Source organism: Pteropus vampyrus, unplaced genomic scaffold (genome assembly GCF_000151845.1).
Source record: "Pteropus vampyrus isolate Shadow unplaced genomic scaffold, Pvam_2.0 Scaffold50, whole genome shotgun sequence".
NCBI classification, from domain to species: Eukaryota; Metazoa; Chordata; class Mammalia; order Chiroptera; family Pteropodidae; genus Pteropus; species Pteropus vampyrus.
Window position 1 is genome coordinate 8,539,808 of NW_011888831.1, and position 8,639 is coordinate 8,548,446.

The window sequence follows — 8,639 nt, forward strand, 5'->3', positions numbered from 1 at the left end:
CTCTGTTTATTCAAGGGCTGAGTTTAGTTTGGCTGGGTCTGATGCAGACATTTTCCTGGGTATTAAGTGGGAAAGGAGTTTCAAGGCCTAATTATTGCCTGGCCTCACACAACATAGTTCTCCTATGAACAGAAACCAGATAAGTTTCAAAATCAGAAGTGCCTTCGGGTGTGTGGGGAGAAGAGATTTGTATTTGCATTGACACAATCTGCATGGATGACAGCTGATACATAGACACACCTTTTAAAGCCTGAAACATTTGTCCACACATGTTGCCATGGTGACACCTCCTCTCCAGGATGAGACCAAAAGATGTAGTCACTGAAATCAGCCAAAGTCAGGTTGCAAAATCATCCTCCCTCAGGGTCCTTCTCTTCCCCTCTCGGCTCCTCCAATCTTGGTTTCCCATGATACCTGAGGTACATGAAAGTGTGCCTGTTTTCAGGAAGTGGTTGGTAACCAAAGCGGCCCTTACAAAACACAAGTCTGATCACATCAGTCCCCTGCTCTATACCAGTCAGGGGTGCCTCTGTTTTCCACTTAAAATCCAAACTCCTTCTTGATGTCGGCTAGGCCCTGCATGAGCTTCCCTACTGACTGTGACAGTTCGCTTTCTCTCAGACCTCTGCCAGGGGCTGCAACAGGGCTTTCCCTCTGAACCTAACACTGTCTGCGGTGATCTTACTCAGCTCTTTGTTTACTGGAATGTTGTCCCTTGTCACAGTATAAGCCCATGCTAGCAGGACCTTGTCTTGTTCCACACTCTGTCCCCAGTGCCTGGCACAATACCTCACCACTGGGTGTTTAATGTTTGGTGAATGAACCAGCAAGCGAATAAAGCCCTCTGCCAAGGGCTTTCCCTCCTTAGTATCTTTGCATGTGCTGTTCCCCAGTTGCCTGGCCACTAGATATCTGTCACCTCCTGGTATCCATCACCTCCGGGTAACCTTCCTGACTGCTGTATATAAAATCTGTCACCCCGAACAATCGCTCCTAGGGTAGTTTTCCTTTCCAGCCCTGACTGCAGTGTATAACTATACATTCATTTGTTCACCCTCTGCCTCTCCCTCTTAATTATAAGCTCTTTAATGGCAAAGTCTTTCTATTTGTTAACTCTTATAATCTATTGCCTAGCATGGTGTCTGACATGTAGTAGGTACTCAATAAACATTTGCATTGACTTTATTGGCACCCATTTCCACTCTAAGGGAAGGAAGGAGAGTGAGCATCACCGTCTCCTAACCCAAGGGTGGAAAGAGAGAATCATGAAGTGGAGGTACCCAGCTCAGCCCAGCTCAGCCTGGGCCGAGGAAATAGAACAAGATCCTTGGCACGTGGTCCCAGTCCCTAAGGAGGCTACTGTTATCACACCCTGGGACAGACTTCTCCATGTTGGTTCCTCTTCAGCTGGTCTCTAGAGTTGGAGAGCAGCTAGCTGCCTATAGTTGGAAGCAAAGCAAAACTCACTTTCGGATTAAATTTCTTGGGGCTTGGAAAGCATAGTCATTCCCCAGAGGTTTTTAATCTTAAAAGTAATAACTAGGATTTATCAGCACATCCCCTGTGCCAGAAATTGTGCTGACAGCACTTTACAAGAATCATCTTTTTTAATCCTCACAACAGTCCTATGAAGCTGGGAATATTATTATCCCCATTTTTCAGATGAGAAATTCTCAAAAAGGTTAGGAAAATTGCCTGAAGTCACACTAAATTTGAAGAGCTTGAGCTCTTTACAATTAAGTTAGACTACCTCTCCTTAAATATAACCTGTTTCCTGTTCCAACCAGCCTCCTAATTCCCCATCAGGCAGAGAAAAGCCTGCGGTCCCATCGCTAGGCACTAAGATTAGGTGGGGAATGAAGGGTGAAGAGCACAATTGAAGAAGCTGGGTGTTTGACCTTACTGAGAAAGTTTGTAATTCTGTGAGAGAGTTTGGGAATGAATTAGGATGATTAAAAGAATATTAAGCAAATTGGAGAACAATAAAAATGCTAAAAGTATTAGGTATTTATGGTAGCTACTGCAACAGACTCATCTTGAAATCTCAGTGGTTTAACACAGAAAGGTTTATATCTCATCACATCACAGGCTGTTACTGGTTGGTGGCTCTCCTCCAAGTGGTGACTCAGGAACTCAGGCTGCTTTCATCTTGCAACTACACCATCTCAGAGTCCTTCACTCTACCTGTCTGGCGGGGAGAAGGTGGTGGACTGCCTTGGACTGAAAGGGCTATATCGCTTCCACTTGCATTTCCATTGGCCAGAATGTAGTCACATGGTCCCAGCTGAACCACAAAGGAGGCTGGGAAATATAACCTGTGTTTCCGGAAATAGACAACAGAGGGGTGAATATATTACATTGTGTTATCATATTGTATAAGAAGTAAAATGTAATCATTACACATATGTGATTCAGCCACGGACAATATTTATAAGTCAAACACTGGATAATAAGGCAAACACTGGATATCGGTTCAACAACAACAAAAAAAATCACAACATAACTATATTAGGAGGATAAAGAGAACAGAAGTGAATGCAGGAGTTGCGAGGGTAGATAAGAAAGCTATATTTTTTAGTAGGAGGTGAGTATAAAATGTTGAAAACTTTTTAATCAAGAATATACTTCACAACTCATATTTATATGTATATATTTGTATATAATATGTGTATGTATATAATATGTGTATAATATGTGTAAGTCAAACCATTATGCTGCATGCCTTAAACTTATACAGTGATGTAGGTCAATTATATCTCAGTAAAACTGGGGCAGGGGATAGAATTATAAACAGATGACTGGATTGGAAGATTCAGAGCTTTGCAATCAGGGTTATAGCCTTCCACCAGGGTCAAGCCATAGACACACCGATTGGTCCCTCCACAATGCCTGAGTCTGTGTGTGACCTGCCATCTGAATCCATTATAGCATGTTTCATAGAATTAGGAAAATGGAGAAGGTCGTTGGGCTCAAGCATCTAATTGATTCCCCTGCCTCGAAGAAGGATCTCAACAAGCCAACCATAAAGACCACAACCCAATAGATAAATGAAAATTTGACAAGACTGTTAAACCACAAGCAGAGCTCCCTCTAAAGACCCACCAAGTCCTTTCAAGCCCAGTTTCTCTTTCATTTCTTTCAGAGACGGCATGAGACCTCTGTGACCCAGTTATCTCATCAGCAAGCACCTTCATCTCACCTTTGCACTGTTCCAGAAGTCATCATTGGCTTGGATAAACAGAATCTCCACTGTCCTGTGTATGGGTTTTATTCTAGATATTACTCCATTTGTAGAATATTCAAAGGCTGTTGTTATCAGATTGGCCCAAGGTTTCTAAGGCAAGGAAGCATTCAATCCCAGTCGGTTTCCATCAATATAAAAATTATCCCAGAGCCATGTAAGCATCTTAGAAAAGTAGTAGTAATCACACCTATAACAACAGTCAGCATTTACTGAGTGTGCCAGGCACACAGGGTTTTACTTGTTTGAACTTTTGATCTTCCCAACAGCCCAATGAGGCAGGAATTATTATCATGCCCATTTACCAAGGAAGAAAGAGATTAGCAATTCCCTAGCTTCACACAACTAGGATGGAGGAACAGGGGTATGAACCCACACAGCCTGGCACTGGAGCCCAGGGTTTGTTTTACAAAACTGAAGTTCAAATCCGAGCTTGGCCATTTCACACACATGTGACCTTAAGAAAATTATTTCTTATCTTTGAGCCTCAGTTTCTCCCTTAAAAAATAAGCTTTGGTTTCTCCTAAAATGGGAGTGTTCATATCTACTTCTCTGGAGGTTGTTGAAGCTTAAATGGAATACTCCCTGTAAATTTCTCAGCACATGCCTGGCACATGAAAACAGCAGGGTAAGCCCCTTTTGGTATGCATTCTAGCCAAAGCTGCCCTAGACTAGAGTTCTTGATCTCCTTTTGGAGAGCCCCCATACCTTCTACCCTCAACTATGTTTTCCATCCATAAAATAGAGACGATGCCATTGTGATGATATATGATAAGGCACAGAGTAGGTGCTGAAATGCTTTCATCCTCCCTCTCTCCTCTGACCCTTGGGCATTTGGGCCATTTCCAGTTTCTCACTGTTATAAACACTTGGCCAACGGGTTTTGCCAGGGCCTGTGCCTGGCTCTGCCTCTGGCATTTCTCCCCACTTTCTGAGTCAGACCGGGGTGGGGAAAGTTTCCTCTGGCAATGCCTAAGGGGGACTGGCTGAGAAGCACCTCACCCTGGGACTAGAAAGAGCAAGGAAGACAAAGCTGCCCACCACCACCCAGCCCCAGCTGGGCCCCAGTCTGCCTGTAACTGTAGAATGTCACCCTGCAAATGAAACTACCTGATAAAAATGAGTCCAAGCAAAATTCACTTTTATTCACCCACATCCATTTCGATACCAGTCATTGCTCAGTTTGCACACCCCACAGCCATCTTCCCTCCTAATGAACACAGCCATCACTGTCCCAGACCCACAGGCCAAAGAAGAAGCTCACACCTTCAGCTGCTCAAGGACACACCACATCTAAAAATTATGCCTGGAGACTCCTAGGGCCAAGGAATCAGACTAAATTTTGAACCCTGAATGAGAAGAGCCAAGCTGATTCTCTGAACCCTGAAATGAAAGCCCAAAAATAATTTTTTTCCTGAACCATGAATCAAAGCCCAGTTTGCCCAAACATCCAATGAACTATTTAGACCTAAAATATAGGCGTCAGAGTCAGGAAAACTGAGCCTCAGTTTCCCTATCTATAGAATAAAGATAAAAATTATTGTCTCAGTCCATTCAAGCTACTGTAACAAAAATACCACAAACTGGGTAGCTTCAACAACAGAAACTTATTTCTCACAGTTTTGGAGGCTGAGAAGTCCAAGATCAAGGTGCCGGCAGATCCAGTATCTAGTGAGATAATCTTGGCTCACAGCTGGCACCTTCTCACTGTGTCCTCACATGGTGGTAAAGTCAAGGGAGCTTTCTGGAATCTCTTTTATAAGGGCACTAATTCTATTCATGAGGACCCCACCCTCATGACCTAATCACATCCCTAAGGGCCCATCTTATAATACTATCACACAGCAGTTAGAATTTCAACATGTGAATTGGAGTGGGACACAAAGATTCAGTCCAAAGCAGTCCCTTCACAGGATGGATGTGATGGTCAAGATGAGCAACACCTGCACAGTCCCTAGCGGATCCCTGGTGCCGACTCAGTCTTCCTCCCCTAGAGCATCCCTCTTTGGGGTCAGGGTGCTGTTTGAGGGTTTCTTCCCACCTCAGGCTCAAAGGATCCCTGCTGACAACACTACACCTGCAGAAACCCATTCTTGCACCCTGCCCTGCCCTGCTGACCCAGCCTCTGTCAGAGGTGCAGGCAGAGAGCACCACACCATTCCCCACTTTAGTGTTACGCTCTTTTACAGGGATGCCAACTCTAGTTAGCTTGTGCCCCCAACATCCTAAAGAATTTGAGGAGAGTCTGCCCTCCCAGTTTTCACTCAAAACAGGATGAAGCCAGGAAACAAATCAGAAGTCACACAGCACTCAAAATTGCTCCTCGCTAAGAGGCGTCTTGACCAGATCAAGCAGTCCAGGCTGGTTCCTGATGCTTCCTCCTGATGGGTTCTCTATTAGACACCTCTCCACCAGTTCACCTTACACATTTGAACCCAATCTCAGCACAAGATGGGACCAACCAGCACTAGAATGGCTCCCTTCACCATCATCAGTGAGACCTCCAAACTGAGTGAGATGAAACATAATGGGATCATCTAAATGTTCTCTAAGCTGAACTTGAACTGCTCTCTAGATGGAAGAAGGAATCCTTTAAATGTCTTAAAGCAAATTTTTTTATTAAAAAATTATTTTCAAAAAATTATTAAAGTTATAAGACAATTGAAAACATGAACATCCACTAGATTTGATAACATTAAAGAATTATGTTCACTTTATCTAGGTGTGATAATGGTATTGTGATCGTTTTTTTTTTAAAGTCATAATCTTTTGGACAAACACACTGAAATATTTACAGATAAAGTGATATGAGTCTTGTATTTGCTTCAAAATATTACAGGACAGGAAGTAAGTAGGTAGGAGTTTAGCTGAAACAAGACTGACCATGAGATGATGAGTAGTGAAGCTGGATGACGGATACGTGATAATTCATTATACAAGTCTGTCTAATTTTGCAGATGCTTGAAATTTTCTATAATAAAATGTTTTTATGCCAATTATTTTAAGGTCAATTATTAATTATTTTAAGGCCAATTATTTTATCTACTAACTCTCAATGTCTTGAGCCAGCCTTAAAACTGGACCTTCAAGGTATGCCAAGACTGGCTCTTCTCTGACAGGCAAAATAGGTCATTCTCCTGCTCAAGCACATTCTGTGGTTCCCCATTGCCTTCATGACATAAACAACCTGCCTCTCCTTCAAAACTTTCCATGATCTATCCCAGTTCAGCTTTTTACCTTTCTCTGCCTAGCCCCACTAAGAATGCCAAGCCTTAGCAATACCAGATACATAGGCTTCCCTGAACAATCCCATCTCTGGATTTTTCCATCTCTGAAACTTTGCTCACCCTCTTCCTACCATTTGGAATTTCTTTCTCGTTTCTGTTTGTCAAAATCCTATATGCTATGCGAGGCGCAGTTCAAATGCTACTTCCTCCATGAAATCTTCCATATTTACTAGTATAACTCTAACTCTTCTCAGTCCCAAGCTGACAGAAGCTTATCATGACAGAAGTTTGTTTTTCCCTCAAATAGCAGAACAAAGTAGGTGTTCCTGGTTGGCAGACAACTTTCCTCCTTGGGATGATGTCAGGATGACAGGCTCCTGCTGTCTGCTGGTTCTACCTCAGAATCCTCTGCTTCCAACCAACAAAGGAGAAAGGGGAGAAACCACACTCCTTTTTTTATTTATTTTTATTTAAGACCTTTAACAGGTGCTTGCAGTTTGCTGACTTTTTTGAAAAAATCGAGCTGTAAACTTTTATTACAAATTGAAAACAAAGTTCTTAAAAATCTCAACTTGCAGATATGAAACAATTTTAAAACCTCGAAAAGTATATTGAGAAAAACCAGGCTTTAAAAAACACGTTTGTTATTACCAAAAAGAGACGACTTTAGGTAAAAATAATAAAAAAAACCATGCTGCATAAATAATACAGATATTTCTAGTTATCTGGTCAACAGGCAAAAAGCAAGCACTTAAGGTCTTTAGCTCCAATCTTTTGTTTATTTCTTTTTGCTGGAATTTCATATTCATTTCTTCTTGTTGGATGGCTAAACCAGATGATGGCAGAGATGGTGAGCCAGAGTCTATACAGCCCCACCTTGCTCAGCCTGGGGAGCAGACCAGTTCTCAGCTGATAGATTGCTGCTTTTGCCTCTTTGCCATCTTATGGTTTAGGATTTTCTGGGCGTCCGTGTCAGAATCAAAGTTACAGTAGTACTGATGTCGAGGTGGCTGCTGACCTTGATCTGATCTCCTTGATTTTCCTTATCTTTTTCATTGCCATCCTCTCTAAGCTATCTTTAGGCTGTCTTTGGCAAGTAGGGCCCCTGTGGAATCGCGGTCTACAGCCCCAATACATATTGTGTCTCACAGGTCTACCATGTTCTCCTGTACCCTGGTTGTCATCGCCCTCCATCACTTCTCCTTACACAAGAGGGTTAGAATACTGTGGTTGACACCCATGGGGCCTCTGCATGGAGTAAGGTGGGAACCGTCGCCTGTGGTGGAGCCGGCACTGTTGGGCCTGGCCTTCGGGAGCGCTCTCCGATCCCTCACTCTTTTCCCCACTATCACGATTCCAGTCATTCTGCTGGTAATCGCATGGGGGACGCCTGCGATGTGGGTAGCACGTCTATAATGGTTACGGTCTGCTGTGTATTCACCGCCTTGCCCTGGAACTCCACCAGGGCCTGTAACATTTGCTGCCTTTGCACCTTTTCTCCTTCAACAACATCAAACTCGATATTCTCTCCATCTCCTACCCTGAGGACCTACTTCCTGGGGTTATTCTTCTTTATGGTGTACAGTCTGGTGTACAAATACATCTTCCTTGGTGTAATTCTTGTTGAGGAAACCCTGTTTCTTATGTTGAACCATTTTACTGTTCCCAAAACCTTCATTGCAATGACCTTCTTGTAGCCACACTCACTTCTTAAAAGCTCCAGCCTGGAAGTGTCTCACATGTCATTGGCAAGAGCAGTCATGTGGCCACTTCTGGAGGCAAAAAGGAAATGTCATCTCTGGCTCTGCCCTGCGGAACAAGAAGCACACATTTTTCATGGAAGGTCATTCCTAGCCTGAACCACAGTGCCCAACCCCACCCTCCATCCCAGGCATTCCTCCCTTCTCTAGGTCCCTAGTGTGTTTCATTTGCTCGACAGCAGTGACACACACCAGAACCAGCATGTATGATAGCTGATTCTATGTGCGCATATCTCCTTACCCTGAGGACAAGGACTATGCCTTTCATTTTTGCATCCTCAAAACATATAGGACAATACCTGGCACACATCAGGCACATGACTGGAGCTTGTCACATTGAATAACTCCATTTTCTTTCTACATTCCAGGGTTATTTCTGTCTAGATAACCAGTACCAACTAACAATTAGTA

General features: G+C 43.2%; 1 pseudogene; it reads right to left on the bottom strand.

Annotated features, from left to right (window-relative positions):
- Nucleotides 1–6,971: 6,971 nt before the first annotated feature.
- LOC105292014 overlaps nt 6,972–8,639 on the bottom strand; it is a 15,228-nt pseudogene continuing 13,560 nt past the window's right edge.